Raw genomic sequence first — 20,951 nt, 5'->3', positions numbered from 1 at the left:
CGTCGGTCGCATCGCATGCGATTTTTAGTGCATGCGATGGCCGCGATGGGCGCCCTTTTAGGTAAAGAGTACCGATGTCAACACTGGCAAAGTGCCAAGGACACCATTGTCCTACCAATCCTTTAACTGAACGCTAAAGGTGTGTACACACGGTGAGATTCCTTTGCTATTCGACTAAGATTCGATGGCTATGCAATCTTTGCTAACTCATGAGCTATTTACAAACAATTCATACTACCTACATTCGATTTGCATTATATAGTCATTAGTGTATTGTCTATTTGGCTTTTCAAATTCAGCTGAACGGGAGTGCGCATCAGCATTGACCTAGACACTGTCAACCCATAAACTGGAACAAATTTGACCTTAAGGAAACAAATGCAGCTGTAAAGGGGTGTACACACAGTGTGATTGCCTTGCTATTTGATCCTGATTAGATCACATGGCGAGGCAAATGCATTCGATTTGGACTTTATAGTACAGATCTGTACTCTATAGTCTTGCCTGCACAGTCTATGCCTGGCCATGAGGCATTGGGATCGAATTGAAATTGAATGTGTTTCATTTTCGTTCAATTCAATTTCATTCAATTTTGCAAAATCAAATAGAAAAATAAACCACATCAAACCGTGTGTACGGGATATTAGTAAGAGGTATAAAAAGAAGTACAGCATTTGTTTCACCTCCCTTCTAATTAGTAATGAGTCCTGATCGTAGCATGGGGTGTGGTACAGGGTTCTGACAGTCGGGATCCCGACAGTCATTAGCTCGAAGTCGGGATCCCGACTGTCCGGACTCAGACAGCATGGTGAGCGCAGCTAAGCCCCTTGCGGGCACGGTGGCTCGCTCGCTCGCCACCTATTCTATTCTCCCTCTATGGGGGTCGTGGACCCCCACGAGGGAAAATAGCAGGTGGCCGTCAGGAACCCGGCTGTTAGTGTTTTGACAGTCAGGATCCCGATGTCGGGTAAATGCCTGTCGGGATCCCGACTGTTGGGACCCCGTCCGGCACCCGTAGCATGTACATCCTTATGGATGATGACTCCTAACAATTCTAATTGTAGAACAGGAGTGTCTATTACATTGTTCCATCAGCAAATATGCCCAGTGGGCTTAACCACGGAACGTAGAGTATGGGGTATTGTCACTGGTATTGTCATTATTGTACTTATAATGAGTGTATTGTGTACAGATGTGGGCCCTTAAGTCACATCTTGAACTCTTAGATGATGCCTACCTGTCATCAGCTCTACCTGGAGATCTGCACATAAGCAGTAGAGTGAACACTGTGAATATAGACCATGGAGGCCATGCATATAAACCACAGTGCCAGAACCAGAGTCTCCTCTGCTCATGTGCCAGCAAAATAGGCTGTGGCTTACATGGAGGCTGTGCACAGGCCCCATTCGCTCTTAAGTGGCCTGTGAGTACTGTGGTAACGAATAGCAGGGGTATTGACTGATAACTGGTAGAGATGAGTAAATTGGCATAAAAATATAGGGGCCGATTCAGACCTGGGCGTTCCCTTGCACACAAAGGCCTGTTCGGGACAGGCGGCTGACGTCACATGATGAACATATGTAGCCTAACGCACAGGTCTGAATCAGGCCCATAATGTGGATTGAATCTCTGCCTGGAAATCTGGTGTTTCACAAAGCTGCCAATACAATCTTCAATGTCCACGTTATGCTTCACCTACCTCCAGAACACCATTATTCAATGTATTTGGAAATAGTTTTCAGCTGCATTTACACTGTAGGGTATGAATAAAGGAGTAATGGGGTTGTGGTTGGACTTGGGACTTAATGGCCAATTCCGCCAGTGAAATACAGTATGCTATAAAGTATTTTGCAGAAAGAAGTGACTTTTTCACTCACCTCCATGTGTCACAGTTATACATAACAGTGTATTGCAATTTGTGGTACAGATTTACCATTGGTTTGCTGTTTATTTGTTTGATGGAAATGCAATGGGGAAATGTAGCATGTGCACATTTTTTGACATCCTTCGAAGTGATTTATAATTTGTTCTAATAAAGGTAAAAATTCAACAAACTCCTCCAGCGTCATTACAACAATTCATTCAACTCCAGTGTCAAATAAACACACAGACGTTTCTAATTGAATTTCAATTTCAATTTATATTGTAATTATTCTGTCTACTATTAACAACCACTGATTTAGGATTTCAAAATAAAGATAATCAAAACCTGAAAGAGTGAGTTGTGTTAGGGTTATGGCAGAATGTAGAAGGTTAACAGAAACCTCTGCTAGACCTACAGATGGGGCGCCTCCCAGCCGGTGCTGGGAATCACCAGATACCCTTAGCTGGCGCAGGCTGGTGAAAAGGCACTCCATCTGATGGGGATTCGCGAGTGTCTCACTCGCACCTCCGACAACACGGCGGTGTGGATCGCTTTCCCTGCCCGTCTCTGCTTCAGGGAGACGGGCAGGGATCGGGTGGAGCTGGGGGCAGCTGGGGGTGAGGGGGTTGTGGGGGAGCTGCAGAGGACAGCAGAGGGCTCCGTCAGAATGGGGCACGCAAGCGTTGACGGCGGTGGCTGGCAGAAAGCGATTCTATCGCCAGGAGTAGCTCCGACGGGAGCTGCTCCATCTGTACAGTACACAAATAGATCAGCAAAACAGAATACACACTACTGTAACTTTGGAAGAACAGCTGTAATGGTTTTCTCCCCTTAAAAACTTGTAGTTGCCGATTCAGAGTTGCACATTAATCTGCTCTGCAGACACAACTTGCTGCTTTCAGCTCAGTGCATGCTCATCTAGGGGCGATTCAGAGAGGATCGCTCTTAATTTCATATCTACATTTGGCAATGTATACATATGGCGTGTAGATGATATGTATGCTATATATGCAGAAATTTGTCTGATTTCGGATGGATCACTTGCACCACGGGTGCAAGCTTGTGCTAATATGATGCCATATGGTTAGGAATGGTGCAGTTACATATGTAAATATCCACAATTACTGTAGTTCCATGAACACAATTTGCTTGCAACTTTGAATCGGCCTCATACTGCCCACATTTCCATATACCAATGTTCTTTTTATCTGAAGATACAGTGAGGATCTCTCAGCAACAATTACACAAATATATATCTGTTATGCAAATTGTTGTTGTTGTAGCGAGTGGCACAAGATATACAAGGGGTGTGCAATCAGTTTTCGGATACACAAAAAGTATTGTATTTACATTCAATGTAAACATTTCAAACTATTCATCAGAGAAGTCTATACAAAGTTGGGTGTGCTCAAACCAACTAAATCAGCTATATCAGTCTGAAGCGGGTATGTCTTCTACTTAGTGGATGAAGTTCTTCACTGAGGACTCAAAATGAAACTCATGCATCTTTGCTTGATATGTGGGGACCATAGGCGAAGCTAGAAAGTTGATAATGGGTGGACTTAGTTCCAAATTTCACATGCTGTGAAAAAAAGGGGCATGGCCTCACTGAATAGGGCGTGGCCGTACTGTAAGGGGTGTGGTCTTGCAGGAAAAGATTACCGTATACACCATACATTGGCCAACACTTGAGAATCATATGCAAAAATGAAAGAAAAGTGCACCTAAACTTTATCTTACTATGCCACTATCCTGATGAAATGGCTTTTATAGCCATGAAACGTTAATGTCATTGGCAATGTTTTGCTTTATCATGTCATGCTGCTAATATACAATAGTATTTTGAAAACAAAAACATGGAGTGCCGTCTGGTCTATCTTCCTGGATATTGGTATGTTTAATTATTGGTAGGATGACACCCTGGTAATTGCCTTCTTCTCCAGAGTGCCAAGTTTATCATTTGGATAATTATATATATTACTTATATATACAAAAGAGAAGTGGAATGGCGCCAATATCTCACATGGAAAGAAACCCACAGTTATGATGGAAGTAGTCCAATAATACAAAACAGAAGTTTGAGCGTCCAGATACTTTATTGAAAATTGCTTAGATTAAATTTTCATAGGTAAGTACAAAACAGGGTACCCCAAACGTGTTTCGTCTTTTATAGACTTCATGAGGGGTTAAAAACCTTTTGTAAATAAAGAGCTGGATTGGCAATATAGGTTAAAGTTTGGATAAAAGACCTAATTACATTGTTTACAGTGATCAAATAAAATAATATCCCTTTTTGACAAGGTCAGCATTGAATAGGAGTGGGTGAGAAAATTTGAGTCCTTTATAATTAGAGTCAGCATAGAGAGTGCCTTGCGCCAGAGTATTCCCAAACAAACCGCTTCCACATTTTGTATTTAATACAAAAACATTGCTTTACCCCTTGTAGCCTACAGCAAATGAGTTTCCAGCATCCTGGGCCATATACTGAAATACACTGAGAAACTGACCTACTGCACACTGGGTTTGGTAAGTGAAGTTCTCAATGTCAACATTCATGACATTGACAGGTGTCATGTCTATGCTGATGTGATGGTAATGCTGGTCTTTTTTAGTAGTTTAAATCTATAGCTATCTCTAGCATTAACTAATGTAAACAATCACACTAACTCTAACGTGACCCATATGCTAATACTGATTGTTATGCTAACCCTAATTATAACCATATTGTGACACTTATACTAACCCTTATTTCTAATCCTAATGCTAATGTGACCCTTATGCTAACGCTAAACCTAACTTTAATGCTGAAACTTATGCTAACCATGATGCTAACCCTAACCCTAACCCTAACCCTAATGTTACCCTTATGCTAAAACTGGTCCTTATGCCAACCTTAATGCTATTGCTAACCCATATCGCTAACCCTAGCACTATCCTAATGGGAACCTTATGCTATCCCTAACTCTAAATCTAATTCTAATGCTGACCCGTACACTAGCCCTAACACTAAACCTAAATCTAACGCTAACCCTAATGTGAACCTTATGCTATCCCTAACTCTAAATCTAATTCTAATTCTGACCCGTACACTAGCCCTAACACTAAACCTAAATCTATATATATCATGGAATGGTTGAGTCTAGTTAACAGTACCTGTTTGCATGAGAGATACGTGTATGCTTCTAGGGGGGCAACCCCAAAGTTCGATAAGATATGGGGACAGTGGAAAGAGTCGAGTTATTATATAACTTCAGCCAGGAATGATGGATAAAAATGTTAGCGGTGGTAGTAATAGTAATGTGTGGCACAGATTGGGAATTTATATCTTTTGGATCTATTTTTTTATTTATTTTTGTCACGTAGTAATTGGATAAAAAGGAAAACACATATATTTGCAATAGTGTTTGTTTGCAATCAGAAATGGTACACTATTATTTAGTAGCGATTCAGTTGAGTAATAATTGATGCGCTACCCTACAACTTGCCTCACGAGGGAAGTTAGTTATAAAGATGGTGATGCACTAGTATAAGGATAGAGGAACTTTTTCCGTGTGAGGTTTCTTGTTGTCTTTTTTTTTTCACTCCTTCTTCTTGGCTGCGCAGTTGGGCTCTTAATTATTGTATAGTATAGGTATAAAATGCCTTTCCTCTGTATTAAAGAGGGTAAAAATGGCCCCTAGGGCCTGGTCTATAACGAGTCGAAGAGAAACTACACATACATATATATTATTGGTTATGCTTATTCAATGGGTTCATATCTCTCATGATAATGCTGCAAACTAATGGTCCGAGAGGAATGGGAAACAGTTATTGCGGAGAAAAGGTGAAAAAGTGATAAGATCATATGCTTCCTGTCAGCGCAGGCGTTTTTTGTGTTCCCGGCTGTGACTGTGGTGGACCAGTGGAGGGCGCTGGAGAGCCAAAGGCAGAAGGCTGAATGTAGGACATACACAGGGAGATCAGGGTACAGCGAACCAGAGTGTTGGCGGAGACCAGAAACATGGGCGTCTAACCTGCCAGCGGTATTCACCTGGGAGCCCCGCAAGGAACTTTGGACTTAGCTGCGTCTGACAGGCAGGTCGCGGCCCCCTGCCCTGGTCCTCTGGACGCAGGCAAGGGCGATGATACTTGAGACTGGAAACGGATTTGAGAGTACAGCGGAGGAGATGCAATCTGGGGATTGCAGAGGATTGCACGGGATGTCGACCAATGGTGTTGACAGTGGTGCCGACAGCTGGTGGAAGGCTCAGGTAATATGCTGGAGCAATAGGACGTGGATGGTAAGTCTCTATGATACACAGCAGAGGAGTGTCAACCCTGGAGTCGACGGAGCCTGTCGGTAGTTCAGGACAAGATGGAGAATGTCGCTGATGGCTTGGAAGCCAATGATGGTAATAAGCGGTGCACCGGTTACTCGACTGCAGAGGTGGAATAGCAGGAGTCTTCTGGAGATGAACGGAACCAGGTAAGTATCGCAGGTGCAGGTGACGCTGGAAAGAGACACAGGGGAACCTGGAGATCTCGGAGTCTTGGAACTTCTCTGACACAGGAGAACACTGAGAGCAGATAAGCAATTGTTCAAGACAAGAAAGGAAGGCCGCAGGCCAGATTTATCCCCCTTGCTTGTCTGTGATTGGCTGCCGGGTGCAGCTCCAATCAACACTGGGGAGTGGAGCACACACCTTGATTCAGGTACAGGTGTGCGGGTCAGAGGTGAAGCAAATGGTCAGTGGGGATTGGTCTGGGTGATCAGCTGACCGTGAGTGTCATGGCGGCGCCCATGCTGCCCGGGAACGGCGTGCAACCGGCAGGGATCCATGGCAATGGCCCGCGGGGACACTGGGGACATCACGCCACATATCGGATGCCATGCGGATGATGGACCTTTCCCGACCATCGAGAGGGTAATGACCGATGTTTCCGATGGTAAGATCTATGGTTTGTGACACTTCCATGGTTGGATCGGGAACGGGCCAAAGTACTGTTTTATATGAGGGCGAGTCGGGTAGAGGGGGGGGGGGGCGGGGGGGGTTTAACTTGGGGGTAAGAGGATATTTTGTATCAATGAAACTGTGTGTGTAAATGGACGGGATGTACCCGCAAGAATATATGTTATATGTAATTTTGTCAATGTCTTTGTTGGTTCGTAAAAAAAAAAAAATCTAATGCTAACCCTAATGGGAACCTTATGTTAACCATAACTCTAAATCAAATTCTAATGCTGACCCTTATGCTAACCCTAATGTTAACCCTTAGGCTAATTCTAACCGTATTTCTAACCTTAAAATAAGGGTTAGAGTTAGAATAATGCTGACCCTTATATTGACCCTAATGCTAACCCTATTCCAAATGGAAAGGTCATTCTTATGACAATGTCGACATTTCCATTGCCTACATTCTGCCAATGTTGACATTTTGCATGTATTCACACCATCAATGCTGACCTTCTCACTGCATACATTCTATTCTTTAGCCTTACAGTATACATTGGACATAATGGGGCAGATATTTTAAGCCTGATGAAGAGATGAAGTGGAGATAAACAAGAAGGTTTTAACGCACCGGCCAATCAGCTATATTTGAGGAGTTGATTGGCTGGTGCATTATCACCTTCCACTATGGGGGGTATTCAATCTCCCGCCGCTATTCCCGATAGGGGAGACAGCGGCTGGGCCCTATTCAATGCTGTCTTCCCAGAATGGGCTGTCTTCCCAGATCTCCAGTCGGGCCCGTTCTGCCGAGAACGTCCGGGAACTGTCGAGCTCCTGGCCACAGCTCGACAATTTATGGCCGTACCTCACGGCCACGCCCCCTTTTCTCGGCAGGCGGGATATTGAATCCCGCCTGCCGTGCTGACGTTGAGCCGCCCGAGAACGGGACCGAGTCACGGCTGTCTGGCTAGCCCGACAGTTGTGATACCGGATTGAATACTCCGTTTATCTCTTCACCAGGCTTAATACATCTACCCCAATATATTCAACAAAACGTGACACATTATCTGCAGTAATTTAGCAATTGTCTTTATTAATGGTCTTTTATGTCCTTTTGTAGTGCTGCACGGCTTGGCTTTATTTTGTTTAAACATATTCTTAGCTCTCTCCACATCCCTCGTTCTTTCACACTGATAATAATGTGCCTTCCATATCCATATAAATACTACTCAATATTACTTTTTAGTATATCGTTCCTTGTGTTACAGCTAAATATAGCAACACTACAGCACGCCGGATTAATAAACCACACAACTCCCAGCTTCGGAGCATTGTGAAAATGTCACTTAAAATGTAGAATAACATTTATACCGATAAAAAACACTGCAAAGTTTCATTCATACCTGCATTTTGTTGCCACGGTATTACTTATCATGCCTTAGAATTTATTTTAACGTACAGATTCCTAGGCGCCATTGCATTGAATATTTCACATACTATCTTGAGTTCCAGCAGTCAAAGGTAAGGACTATATTAAACCAACCTATCATCAATTCTGGAACCCAGAGCTATAACTCAAAGCAAAAATATGATCACTGAGAAAAATTGCTGTTCTTGTAAAAACTATTGCAGTCTGAATTTACAGCAGATTTCCCGAGCAGACTTCTCCCTTTCATCTGTGGCTCATCACACAATGTGGACATCCTGCTTGTAATACATAAACAGTCGGAGTTACCCGCTATGAGGTGCATATACATTGCTGCATCTGTCTAGAAGTCACTACAAAGTGGCTGTACACACACTAAAGCGGCCTTTGATTTTGCTAATAGAAACTGTATTAAAACTTGAGTATGTAAGTACAAAAAGTAACTACAAAGAACCGTGATTTCTGTGCGCCTGTGAAGTTTTAATCCTAAAGGATGCAAAACATTATTATACAAGACATTCTGTTTGTAGCGATTTTTTTTTCTTTGTCATGAGCGGCTATGTTTGTTTTTTTCAGGGAGGGGGGCTGGGGAAAAACTGCCAAGCAATCTTAAATTCGCTTAAGTGGATTGGACTTATAGAATTATTTTACAGACAGAATGTTTGAAATCCCAGATCCCTAAGGTATGTGGAGGCATCGTTTAGATATCACTGGAAGCTAGGTGATTCATTGGAACAAAGACTGACATAGAATCTTAATAGACTTGTTTTTATATATCTGTGTCCAAGGATGAATCACTCTGCAATAGCATTGTTTTTTTTTATTTTTTATTATTTGAATCTGCACTCACGGCCAGTGTTAAATACGAGGGTTATCGGGGAACCGTAACCACCAAGACTCCAAGATGTTGCACTGGGAAAAATAGCAGTAAATTAATTTCAATAGATTGGGGATAGAGTAAGGTTAATGCATTCATGAAATGGAACCTTATTTATTAAGTTTCTTATTTAGCACAGCATATTCCGTTGCGCTTTACGAAACAGCTTTATTTACAGACAGTCAAAAGGTAGGAGGGCCCTGCTCGCAAGCTTACAGTCTATAGGGAAATAGGCATTGATACATAAGGATAGATACTGTATTCTTTATTGCATCGATTCCACCAGAATGCAAGGTTCTGTGACTGGTTCTGGAATTTCATAAGCTTGCCTGAAGAGATGAGTTTTTAGGGAACGCTTATAGGTCTGGAGACTGGAGGAGAGTCTTATTGTGCTTGGGAGGGCATTCCACAGAGTGGGTGCAGCCCGAAGAAAGTCCTGCAGTCGGGAATGGGAGCGAGTAATGAGTGTGGATGAGAGAAGCAGATCTTGGGAGGAGCGTAGAGGTTGGGTTGGGTTGGAAGATATTTTGAGATAAGAGAAGATATGTATGTTGGTGTAGTTTGATTTATGGCTTTGTGTGTAAGTAAAATAATTTTGTATTGAGTACGGTAGAATACAGGTAACCAATGAAGTGACTGACAGAGTAGCTTTGCAGACGATGAACGTCTGGCTAGGAAGATTAGCTTTGCAGCTGCATTCATAATGGACTGTAGTGGTGAGAGTCTGTATTGGGGAAGGCCAATAAGGAGACTATTGCAATAATCAATGCGTGAGATGATGAGAGCATGGATTAGAGTTTTTGCAGTGTCTTGTGTAAGGTAAGGGCGAATTTTAAATATGTTATAGCTTTGGGTGGCGTTTACTAAGATAAAATACTATATACATTTCAGGACTTTTCCAGTTCCCCAGAAGGATACGGTTATCTTTTGAGTGCCCCATACACACTAAATGACAGGGGCCCAATATTGCATGTACACACTGAACGATATCGGTAAAACATATCGCTCAGTGACATCACCGGGATCCGCCGAACAGGCAGGTCATTTGACCATATAGCCAAATTGATCTGCATGCTCAGAAGACATCAATCATATTTAACGACGTGCATGATCACAGATCGTTATACTTTATAGTGTACACACTAGATGATATTGTAAACAATATAGTTTAGAAGACCTTTCTGAGCGATATTGTTCACAATATCATCTTGTGTGTATGGGGCTTAAGTGCAATGGGTAGATTAAAGGGCCCATAAATCAGGGGGAAATCCCTGTCCTCCTGGGTCATGAGATAGGAGAACTGAGAACTCTAACAGGTTGCAAATCCTTGACTTGATTGACCAAAGCTTTTTAGGATGAGTCAGGATTTTTATCATGATGGATTTGTTTGATTCTCAATTGATAGACGATCATCAGTGCCTTGTGTTTCTGAGGGAATCCCTTCGTCTGATGTATGACTTGCATTATTAGGTATTTATCTGTCACTAATATTATATTTCTAGCAGCATTATGTTTTCAGCCCTACATTTAGGCATACAATAAAGAGCTTATTTGTGATGTCCTAATGGGATAGTACAACCGTTTACAACCGTAATACAACCGTTTTATGGGTTTGCGGGCCAAGTTAGCCAAGGTGCAAATGTTTGCATCAACCGGGAGAAATTGGATGAATTGCTTTTATTGCACAGATGCTCCTCAAAGGAGCACATGTTGTGGGAGGGATTATTTAAATAAGCTGAGATATGTGAGAGGAGTATTTACAGAAGCAGGTGTTGACAAGACCTCTTAGATTAAAAGTCACTTCTGCAGAGTCATCTTAACCTTTTTCTACATATCACTGTGTATAACATTTTTATTTCATGATCCCCATAGTGTAAAGAGCTATAGGGGCAAAATTCGGCCCCTTCCCCTATGTTTGGGGTTTGCGCATGTGCGTTTTGGGTATGTGCAAACCCAGAGAGCGTATGGCTTTGGTACTTACCCTTCATGGTGGCTCTCTTTTTTAATATTACAAGATAAAAACTCTGCTTAACACTTGTATTATATGTTCTATATATCTCCTTCCAGTTTATTATACATTGACATTCTAAGCTCAATGGTTGAAGCTTTGCTATTCTTGATAGATAACATGTCCAAAAAGGTCATCTGGCCCTTTTGGCAATGGTCTGGTGGGCCAGTACAGCCATAAAGGGGGCCTGATTCAGAAGTGGTCAGAAGTTTAAAGCAGCATTGACTTTCCATCCAATCTCTGGGAGGGGCATGCAGGAGACAACCCTGCAGAAGAGACGGCTCTTGCATGTTACTGTGATCCCAGGACACCTGTCATCTGTAGGCTCCCTGCAGTAAGCCTCAGTTTGGGCAGATGGCAAATGGAAGCGGGTGCTGCAAGGCCAGAACATCTGCGTGGGCTCTCCCTTCTAGAAAGAGGGGTTGGCCACCCCATTTCTATAAACACAGCACTTCCTCATACCCCCACACCCTTTCAACACCCCTGACGATCAATCAAGGGGTTTAGTGAAATCTGTGCAGCCCCACACATGCTCATCTATGAATCAGACCCTGAGAGCAGGGCCAAGCATCAGTGCTCTGCTAGGCTGCCTGGCAAACATAAACATGAGGGATATCCACAAGGCCAAGACCCCATGACTTGTGACACACCCCCTTCAGCTGTGACCACACCCTTTTGTCCTTGACCACACTCCCCAGTCTGGCCAGGATTGATACAATTTCAGGCTTTGTACAGGATCTATGTATCATCTCATTTTAAAACTTCACAACTAGGTCTGTTTGCATTGTTCTAAAACATAAATATAGTCATTGGATAAAGAAAATAAAATGCCAGACCCAGCATGAGTTAAAACAGTGGCACAATATACAGTATTTTTAAGAGAATAACAATATTCTGCACCTTAACTTAGAATGATAAATGGGAACATCTTGTAGAAAAACACATCTTCCATCCACTACCCAGTGACACACAGGATGTCTAGTTCTCTGGTTCCAGTTGTATCAATAACACTGACACTATGCTTTTTCTCCCCAGATTTTATAACTACTTTGTATTCATAGATAGACTATGTTTAATGACCGCCTCTATGAATCAAATATATAGCAATGCAAGGAAGATAAAGGTAGATCATTTATCAGAAATATATTTATTAGAAGCATCTAAAAAACACACACACATACACATACAGACACACACATCTTTTAAACATGAAACGTAGAAATGTCACCTTACAGTACCTGCAAAATACTGTATTTTCCAATAACTTGTGGGGACCAAATAGTCGGCAAGAAATAAAAATTCAACTAGATTGGTAGTGGATATAAAGCTGTTAACCATACTGCACCAGCATATATCTCTCTACTTATCACAAAATATCTCCCATCTCAACCACTATGTTCTGAGGAAGATCTGCGTCTCTGTCCCATTCACTATTACAGGACTTTCACCAGGCTGCCCCCACCCTATGGAATGCCCTTCCACACACAATAAGACTCTCCACTAGCCTCCAAACTTTCAAGCGTTCCCTGAAAACTCACCTCTTCAGGCAAGCCTATCATATTTCAGTACCACACACATAACCCTCTGAGGCACTTATGTATTATATAGCTTCCCTTCTGGACTTGTAACTTGGTGGGACTGCTATGCTATTACTGGTGCCTGTCCTTGTGTTTCCCTCCTATGTCCCTATAGATTGTAAGCTTGCAGCAGGGCCCTCCTACCTCCAAGTCTGTCTGTTATTATCCAGTTTGTTTTATCACTGTCTACAATTGTAAAGTGCAACGGAATCTGCTGCGCTATATAAGAAACTGTTAATAAATAAATAAATAGTGGAAAGAAACCTGCCTCCCACGAAATAACAGTATATATATATTGGAACATTACCATCAGTTTCTCAAATGGAGAAGAACTATTGCAAGGTTATAACTGATAGCATTGGGAAAGATAATTCCACCATTATCAGAATCAGCTTTATTGGCCAGGTATACTTGCGTATACTAGGAATTGGTTTTGGATTTCTGTGCAACAGCCAGGATAGGAACAAGTAAAACAGTGACAGTACAGATATATAGTATATCACACGTACAGATATGCATATCCTGATGAGGAACACAGACATGGGGAACATATATATTTGCTGAGCTGCACAGCACCCAAGCAGCCATTCAGCGGCGCCACTAAGTGGTTGCAACAGCCAGATAGGTAAACAGTACAGATATGGAATACTACAGGGGAGACACAGGGTACATATTTTAGGCTGGGTGGCACAGTTCCTATGCAGTCATCAGTGGTGCCATCTTGGCTCCAATATGCTAGCATGGATGGTCCAGAGGCAGTCTTCTGTGGCGCTGGGGGGGGGGGGGGCAACATGTCAGGGATGTTGTTGCGGTATAATGAGATTTTGTTGTTCTAAATATGTTAACAAAAGAGTCAGTGAATGGTAGCGGTGTCCACCATTTTAACCCTTTGAGTGCCAAGAGAATTTGTCAAAATAGGTGTGAAAATTGCCAAGAAAACATTTTTTTTAAATAACCCTTTAAGTGCCAACATTGCTGTGAGTGATCCTCAAAATATATATTTTTTGGGGGGGGTGCAATATTTAACTAAATCTGCTGTTTTAGATTTTCCCTTTAATAGGTAATTTAATAATGAACAAAGTAAAGAACACAGCATGTAGAGCATGCATGTCCAAATTATGGAACTCCAGCTGTTGTGAAACTACAAGTCCCATCATGCCTTGCCACATTTTCGCTATTAAGGAATGCTGGGATGTGTAGTTTCACAACAGCTGGAGGGACACAGTTTGGACAAGCCCGATGAAGAGCAACGTCAGTGAGAAAACATGCCTTTAGGACAGGGCTGGGCAATACCGACCCTCCAGATGTTAATGAACTACACATCCCAGGATGCTTTGCATTAGTTTTGCTATGTGGCCATGCTGAAACTGATGCAAGGCATGCTAGGATGTGTAGTTCATCCACATCTGGAGGACCAGTGTTGCCCAGCCCTGCTTTAGGACTTACAAAAATATAGTATCATCCCTGCAATGTGCCTAATAAACGGTTATATTATGTCTCAGGCTCACTAATGCTTCTGTTTCAACCTTTCACGGGGAGCAGAATAAATTACGAAATAAAAGTATTTGTTTGAATAATAACCAATTTTATAGCACTTATAGCACATTAACACCAGAGCAGCTAAGGCTTAGAGAAAACACATTGCGGACATAGAATTGCTGACTTCAACTTAAGATCCCTAATTCATTACACAATAAATATTGTTTAAACATTTGAATGCCTTCTTATTAGAAACAATTACCACATAATTATAGAGCAAGTTTAAATTAATGTGATAAAAAGCACAATTCAACAACAAATTTAAATGATTTAAAATAATTGGAGGTAATTACAAAAATGGACACATGGATTAATAATTCATATGAATGGAACCATTTACATGATAAGAAAATTGGAATTTGAGAACCTGTATCGTAGAATTGGTTTTTGTTCATATAAAATGTCATACTATAGAAATAAAAAAGACCATTTTTATGTTATATAGAATTGTGAACAGAAGATATTAGTGTGATCATTATTACCAGAGAAAATATTGGATATTCTACAGATGAGTCGCACCGAATATCTACTCTCGGGAGCCAGGTCTTAGGCATCTGGACTAAAACGACATTGCTGGATTTTGCTATTTGATTCGAAGTGTGGCATTTGTGCATCTGTGCGTTACCTACAAGTTATGCTAATTATGAAGTTAGTTAATTGCAGGGAATTTTCCCAGATTTGTTCGTTGATCCTTACACGTGAATTCATTATCTAAAGAAGATTGAGCTCTGCTAATAGTCGTGTTTTTCTGGTTAAGAGGGATTACAACCAGTTGAATTACTGGGGGGGGGGGGGGGGGTGCAGGCCGCACTCTGGTGTCACCCATTGAGAGGTGACACCAAATTGCCAGCTTCTGCTAATTGATAGGAGTCTGGTGCTGCACTGTGTAGGAGCGGAACTGAAGCCTCAACTCCCCAGTGGTAGTCAGTATTTCCTGGTCCCCCGGAGTGAAGAAAATTTTGATTCAGGCCGCAAGGTCATGCCCCCTCTTGTGTAGCCACACCACTCATATGAAGCCAGGCCACTTTTTGTGGCTGGTCATGCAATATTTGTTAAGTAGCAATTCATGTATACTTATCTCTCCATAGGTGAAATCTGGTACTCAGGGCACTGGCCGTCTTGTTTCCAGTTGTGGTCCCATGGGAGAAGCAGAGCGGTGAATGCAGATACTTCCTGTACATGTCCCAGTTCAGCAGATGCTACAGAGACTGCAAGAAGTTCAGGGGGCCAGAATGGTTAGGTCTAGATCCTATTTGGAGATGGACCCCTGATGTCACAAGCACGTGACAAAGCACAAAAAGGGGAAGAGCAGGGTTTGGACAATATTGCCCAAAAAGTAACCTCACAAGCTCTCATTGCTCGCCATGCTTTGGGCACAGAGGCACGCTTTCCTTCAAATGCCACCTGGTTACTAAAGACAATAGATGGGGGCATTGGTAGTGACAGTGCAAGGCCATGAACCTTGCCCCTCCCTTGGCATCGTGTGTCACATTTTTGGACAGGAAAGATCCTTTCTCCAACTTGGATCTAGCAACTTCCTAGCCAGAATAGGCACTGGGCTGACAAACAGGGAAGTAACTAACTTCCCATACTTTTTATATTGTAGTACAGATTACTCCATCATCAGGTGATGGAGAATCTGTACAGGACTGCGGTATGAAAAAAAAACTGCCTCCGGAAATTTTGTCCCTTTATGCATGTAACTTATTTATTGGAGGTCATTTAGACCCGAAAACTGGTCTGCGATTCTTTGGAGCCCACAAATTAGGTAAATGCTGCCCAAATACGTTCTCAGCCATGCACATGGGGAAAATCCATTCACAAGAATCAAACCATCAAATGGTGTGCCCCCTGTTCACAGCTGCCGATTAAGTCAACTTACCCGGTGCTGCAATGGCGGCTGGAAGAAGGAGACCACTGCTGATCACAATGTCCCTCCCAATGCCAACGTCCAGCCCCCAAATGCCCAGTACCTGTCACTCATATTACAAATGGCCATCACTTTCGCATGCGCATTGCGGACCGTGCCCATGAGTCGTTCGATAATCGCTCAGACTGTGAATTTGCAGTCGAACGTTCGGGCCTAATGAGACCAAATGTCGCAGCATACATGCACGTAACTTGCTTATTGTCACAGCATACTTGAATGTATTTGTTCATTGACATTTTTATCAGTTTTCATAGTTCATTTTTTATTATATTTCTTTTATTTTACAAAAAATGCCATTCTCATGTTCACTTTACTGTATTTGTATAAATATAACGTTACAATTTCAGCTTCTGAGAAACTTCTGCAAAACAAATGATCTTCAGGGCCCTGAACATTTGCAATATATCACTTTTATTTTACTATAATGGACTTTAATACACAAAGCTATTTACTGCCTAGCATTTTTGACTGATTAAAACTGAAAAATTCCAGTATTGCTCTTTTGTGTACAACATAATTTCTCAACTTAATTCTTTACAATGGGACAATTGACATCAATAAACCTGTGCTCTGTGCAGTAGTGGAAAAAAAGGAACCTGGTACTTGAAGGTAGTAAACCTTAGACAGGGGGCAGAACCCTGGACTTTCTTTTAAACATATAGCGGCCCATTTATCAATGAGTGATAAAACTCGTTGTGAATGATTAAACTTGTCAAGTATGATAAATAGTGCTCCAGTCAACCAGCATCATGGAGTTGTGTGCAACTCTGAATCAACCATTACATGTGTTTAATGGTCTAAGCTGCACTATTTTAAAAACGGGTGCCGGACAGTTTCCCGACAATGGGGATCCTGACAGTCATTACCTCGAAGTTGGGATCTCGACAGTCAAAACCCCGACACTCGGGGTCCCGACGGCTACCGGCTATTCTACCTCGTGGAGGTCCATGACCCCCATAGAGGGAGAATAGAATAGGTGGCAAGTGTAGCGAGCACCTTGCCCGCAGTGTGGCGAGCGCAGTGAGACCACAAGGGGCTTAGTTGAGCTCGCCATGCTGTCTGAGTCCGGCCAGTTGGGATCCCAACGTCGAGCTAATGACTGTCGGGTTCCCAACTGTCGGGACCATATACTACACCCTTAAAAACAACGGATCTTTATTTCAATACAGAGAGAGGAGCATTTCCATTGTTGTCCTAACTAGGGTGGCCAATCCCAGGATCAGGATCGGCGGAATCTCAGGATTTGGCACCAAAAAGTCTGGGATTTCAATGCTGGGATTGGAGTGTCCAATCCTGGGATTTCAGGATCAGACGCTGCCGGGCTGTACCCGAATCCAGACCCCAGCATGCCACACTTCCCACCCTGCTGCCACCCTGTTCCTGTGTCCGCTCACTCTGCTGCTGCTGACTGATGGTGGCACCCGCCCACCCTCCTGCCCCGGCTTTTCCTGCTGCTGAGTGCTGACCATGCCCCGCGCCCAGAGGCAATGTGCACCTCCGCACCCACTGTTGTTTGCTCCACTCCCGGCCACTTGCCCGCCAATGTGAGTGAATGTGCAGGTCGGCCAGTGTGGGGCGGGTACGGAACACTCCTGCTAACTAGGGATGCCAATCCTGGGATCCCCGGAATCTCAGGATTAAGCATTTTTTTATCCCAGATCCCAGTATTGAAAAAATGCCCCGGGATTGGCATCCTAGTCCCACCTAGCAGAATATCCACAAATTAGGGATAATTAGATAAATAGTTACAGGAACCCTGCAGCATCAGAGGTCCACTGCCACATGCTGCCAGGAGCCAGTAGACAACACAGGAGATGCTGCTGCTGCCACCTGGAGACGGTAAGAACCCACCACAACCAGGGTCGATATATAATTTCACATCATCGTATAGAGTTGATATCATACCTCACCCGAATAACTATATGCATCCCCTGATCTCAGCCCGTTTAACATTGGAATAAAAACTCCTACGATGCACAAAATAAATAAATCACCACCAACAACCGAAAACAACAATGACATTAAGTAAATCCTCTTCACCACTGCCCCCTGACACTGATATAGCGGGAAGATTACTTTGCCAACTGTAACTCAAACAGTAGCAATAATAAAAATCATCTACAAATATTCAAGTTTTAGTGCAAACACTAAAATATCTTTAACAGTTCCCTCAAGTCAGTAGTAAAATGTCAGGCTGAGTTCTGCACGATATTTAGATTTAATCGAATATTCATTACACGGTATTTGGGTCTCCTCTGGAAATGAATCCTGATTCCTTTGTTGTACTAATAAACAAAGTTTTGCTGTTTTTTGAATTTTTTCTTTTTTTTTATCGTAAACCTTTTACCTACTTTTATGCACTAGCTGATTAAAGTACTCCAATCTCATTCCAGATTAAATGTCGCAACAAATTCCATCGCTCCACCTAGTATGAATATGTATAGAAAAGGAATAAAAGAGATATGTTTTAAATCTTCAATGCCACTCTAAGCAGTTTTATCTGACTCTTATTCGACTGCCCAGTGGCATATTTACACTACAGAGATAAATGGTGTGTGCCGGCACACGGGACTATCACCTACGCAGAGCTATTCCAGGCTCTGATAAAGTGTAAAAACTACTTTTCAAACAAATATACTTCTTTATCAGCTATTCATTTAAAACAGTTTTAGTGTTTTATTGGCGCGCTGAAGAATATCTAATCTAGTTAATTAATTTGACTTGACAGCCATTACTACATCCTGATGTGTTAAGTGGGACTCGGTGGAATTACCATTGTGCAGTTCGCAGACACAATACGGGACGCGTTTTGGATTTTGTACGTTTAGTATGCAATAAAATCACCCTTGCAATAAGTTTATTATTGTACTGCCAGAAGAGCCTCTTCCTTTATTTATATACTGACAATGGCTATAATGGTGAGCCCGCAGGGAGGTATGAATTTTGCCATCAGTTCCAGTCTGCTCTTGCGCTCTGTATTGTCAAGCAGAGTTACGTATCTAATCAATCTATGACTTTTTAAGATGTGAAGATAAAATTGTGCTGCCTTATATATGAGATAATGTGACAACTCCTCATAAGCATATTACAGGTCGCAGAGGAGTTCATTTTCTATATAACCCTTAATGCATACCAGGGAACTGCAAGGTGACTTCTAGTATCCATGACACTTTGCTGTAGGGCACATTAGTCCTTAAATACACACGGTATTTGTTTAACAAAACTGCAATGGCTGTTTGGGGTTTTCTGCGAGTCTGCCCATATTTTTATAGTGGTAAGCATTTACAGTGCATAACATAGGTCCGGATTATAATGGGGGCACAGGGGGTCAGTACCCAGGGGCCCCCTTCTATCTAGGGGGCCCCCTGTGGTTGGCATTTATTAAAAAAAAAATGTAGCTAATGGTTGTGTGCATGGGAGTGGGGTAGTGCTGCAGCTTCACCTATCTGCCAATGTGACAATGATTAATGGTGCTGAGCATCAGGAGTCAAGGCACACTGACTGCACAAGGGTTCAGTGCATTTCTGGGAAGTCCCATAAAACTTTGCACAAGAGGTCAGAGGCTGACATTCTTGTGCTAAGCTCTGTTTGATGGAGCTCATCATATGCTTCTCATGCCCATGAAGGATAGCAGCAGCAGCTGCCTTGTCATGGGAGGGTTTTTAATCAGAGGCAGCGCTGAGCCTGTCAGGGATCCTACAGAGTAAGGTACAGAGGGACAGAGGCTTTTCATGTGGTATTTATATATATATATATATATAACTTTGTAGAATGTCCGACACTCCCCGCTCTCCAAAGGTGAAATGCCCAGGTGCCTTCCCAAGGTGGGTATACCACCAATACAGTGCAGGAACAGATGAGCGTCACTCCGGGTCTCATGGAAACAGGTGATACTTTAATGTGTTAAAACAGTCAACGCCGTTTCGGGATTACTCCCGTCGTCAGAACCACCACAACAATACAAGTGCAAACATGTGTAAAATATATAGTGAGTGACTTACAAAAAGTAGGACCTGCCGTGCTGCCTCTCCTCCGACCGGGGACTGCCGATGACCACTTCCGGGAGACACCCGGGTCATCGGCAGTTGCTCGGCCTGTTGCTCTTGAGCGCAGTGAAAAGGTTACCCTGTCTACATACAGTATATATATGTTTATATTAATCCCCCCCCCTCCTGCAGTTGATCATTGATCAAGGTCCCCTTTACTATTACTTACCATCACCTGCGCTGCGGCATCGTCCTCCGGCCCCATCAGTCTCCATGGTCAGGGCCGGAGCGCACACTGCACAGTGCAGCCTGCAGAGCGCCAAGCCCCTCTGTGTCCTAGGCTTGGCGATCTACAGGCTGCACTGTGTGTGGCTGGCCTCCGGCGCTGGGTGGGGGAGGTGGTGTGCAGGTGCAGGGGGGGGGGGGCCTGTGGGCAGCTGCCTGGGCCCCTCCAGAGGCTGGGGCATGGGATAGCTGTAGCCAGTACACCCCCCGGTCGGCGGCCCTGATTCTCCCATGCAGTTTGTGGCCAGTAATAACAAGTAGGACGGGGCCCCCCTTTCTAAAGTGCCCCAGGCCCCCTGAAGGCTTAATCTGGCTCTGGCATAACCCACATGGTTTTGGCAATTTTTATATATGGGATTGAGGGAAGAAGCTATAGCACAATTGAGATTGTTTGGTTTTTCTAACGAAGGTGTCCTAATGTAAAATGGTCTGTTTGTAAATCACCATAGGAGTCTGGAGAGCTGCAGAAATGTGTCTTTATAAGTGAATGGCAGTGATGCAACTTCCTCCATAGACATTGAAGCAACA

At 43.0% G+C, this 20,951-nt stretch overlaps 1 protein-coding gene across 3 annotated transcripts in view; it reads right to left on the bottom strand.

Annotated features, from left to right (window-relative positions):
* Positions 1–20,951, bottom strand: part of PPARGC1A (PPARG coactivator 1 alpha) — a 1,315,783-nt gene that overhangs the window by 654,904 nt on the left and 639,928 nt on the right. The gene's annotated exons all lie outside the window — the stretch shown is intronic.

Source organism: Crinia signifera, chromosome 1, assembly GCF_055691185.1.
Source record: "Crinia signifera chromosome 1, ASM5569118v1, whole genome shotgun sequence".
NCBI lineage: Eukaryota > Metazoa > Chordata > Amphibia > Anura > Myobatrachidae > Crinia > Crinia signifera.
The sequence above is the reverse complement of the archived record's forward strand: the minus strand, read 5'-3'. Positions and strand labels throughout refer to the sequence as shown.